The sequence below is a fragment of the Oxyura jamaicensis genome, unplaced genomic scaffold, assembly GCF_011077185.1.
Source record: "Oxyura jamaicensis isolate SHBP4307 breed ruddy duck unplaced genomic scaffold, BPBGC_Ojam_1.0 oxyUn_random_OJ58302, whole genome shotgun sequence".
Taxonomy (NCBI): domain Eukaryota; kingdom Metazoa; phylum Chordata; class Aves; order Anseriformes; family Anatidae; genus Oxyura; species Oxyura jamaicensis.
Genome location: NW_023306474.1, coordinates 218 through 2,488, shown reverse-complemented (window position 1 = coordinate 2,488; position 2,271 = coordinate 218). Strand labels below are relative to the sequence as shown.

The following is a 2,271-nucleotide window of genomic DNA, read 5'->3' as shown; positions in this document are numbered from 1 at the left end:
TCACTGAGAGCCTCGCCTGAGCCTAAGTTATTGGCTACGGAGTGTTTTTCACACTTGACTAACAGATAATATTGAGTAACTAATCTATTCTATTCTTAATACCTAGATAATGATTCATCCTACTGCCTAGCTAGCTAATCATCCTTTTATATTTGCTACTTGCTTGCTTGTTTCATTATGTGTGGCCAGGGCAGCTGGTAAATCACGCAGAGACATCTGGCGTGCAGCATAGTCCCCATATGGGAGGAGGGTACCCTACAGGCTGGCCAAGGGAGATTTCGTGACTGGTAGAGTAGTCTAGGAGCATTTGCTGACCGATAGAGCGGTCGCTAGCGATCTTGGGAGTAGATCGAGCAAATCTGAGGTTACCGCTGCATCCCAGTTTTGGGAGCCAGAACGGACCTGCTAATGACTGTATAAGAAGCAGGGGAAGGGTAAGCGGGCCTCTCAAAATGGTGATTTATTGGAGTGTTAATAATTGAATGTCTTATTTGTGGATGTCTGGGTATCCTCATGTTGAAAGCATTTGTGTAAGTGTATGTGTTTGAAACAAAGTATCGTTGTGAAGTGTGTCACTCTACTAAGAACACAGTCAGAAACAATACTTGTTTCATTGGTTATCGTTCTAAATTATATATTATTGTGGTATGAACAAGAAATGCAAGGGGCCTATCTGTATGACTGCATGATTGTGCTGTGAGCAAGACGCAGCATCACAAGTGCGGAGTTCCGATCCACAGTTCCGTATACTCCGCGAGGGGAACAGCCAGAGACGAACGAAGCACATGACAGACCAAAAAGAAGTGCTGTTTTATCCAAGTGTTGATTGGTGGTGCCCAATATACGGGCCCGGCAGTGTATCTTGTAATCCTATTTTGTTCTTAAATGTTTTGAGTGTGACAAGGAGAAAGGCGGGAGCATTATCTAAGTAACAATCTAGAAGATTTGGAATATTCGCTGTGGTGTTTGCTCAGTTTCCCAGGTATCGGGGGGAGGGGGGGGCCTGACTGATTATCAAAGCAGTAGAACGGAGAGTCATTTCTTTGGTGGTTCGGGCTTGAGTCCTGGGAATTTGGTAAGAAGGGGCCTTGATACCTTTTTAAACCCCCATATTGATGGATACGCAGGAGTGATTCCTTGTTTTGTGTGGGTTTGTTAGCGTTCGCGAAGACATAACCACAAAGTGATTATATGAAGGTGCTTTTATTAGGTGCCGGAAGTTAGGGACATGTCTTCCCAAATCTAACTTTGTTTGATTCGTTTACACAACAAACATTTATACTATTCAGAAACATACATTTGCATAATATACTCGTAATCATCAGTTGTCTTCATATTCATTGGATAAATGTATATTCCATCTTCTATAATCACAGCCCCTTTATTAATCTGATTGGTCCCTTTACTCATCTCTATTTACTTTTTTCTGTTACTTAGATACTTTACTGGTTACATTGGATTTCTATGGTATCTACCTTAGTTTTCAAACTATTCATTCACCTAGCAATAATCTCCCAGATACCCATAATATTTATCCTAACTCTTTCTTGTTTAGATGAGATAAGCATTTATGGTATACATTGCTAGTAGCAATACTGGTTTCACTACCAATACACCTGTTGCTATGTGAACATTTACCAACAGGTTTACTAACAAAGTGCATGAGAAAAATTGGCATTCAGCTTGAAATTCGGTCCTGTTGAAATGTAAATTTTGTGAAAAAGGCGGTATTGTTTGTCTAGAAGACGGAAAGTTGAGTGCTTCAGGTGTTTTCCCGAAGTCCTGTGGATTTATGATTGGAACGGGGTTCACTAATAATCTGAAACAGTAAAGTTTGTATGTGGAAAGAAGAGTTTAATCCCAGAGAACTGGGACATTTGGGAAGAAGATTAAGAAAAGATAGTAAAAACCTGTAATGAAAAGGTTTGTGTGGAAACTGAAACAAGGGACTGTAACGAATATAAATAAATAAAAGGGAATGGGAAATCAAGGAAATGGGTAATATCCAAAACAAAGACTTTTTAAAGAAAGCCTCCTTGGGTTCATATTGGCACATTGGAAGGATATAGTTAGAACTGGGGGCACAGAAAGCAAGAGGACTTCCATTAAGTATTGCAGTCAATGGTGGCCACTATATAAGCTAAATGGCCACTTTATGGATCAATCGACTATAACACTATCTTGCAATCAATGTTGTTTTTGAGGAGAGAAGGGAAATGGGATGAAATATTGAATACTGATATGTTGTTTCAGCATCTTGGAGGGAAAAGG

At 40.0% G+C, this 2,271-nt stretch overlaps 1 long non-coding RNA gene across 1 annotated transcript; it reads left to right on the top strand.

Annotated features, from left to right (window-relative positions):
- The first annotated feature begins 1,103 nt into the window (after positions 1–1,103).
- On the top strand, positions 1,104–1,909 carry LOC118158867. Its single transcript, XR_004746919.1, has 2 exons — positions 1,104–1,150; positions 1,645–1,909. It is a non-coding gene; the product is annotated as an uncharacterized LOC118158867 (long non-coding RNA).
- Positions 1,910–2,271: the final 362 nt, after the last annotated feature.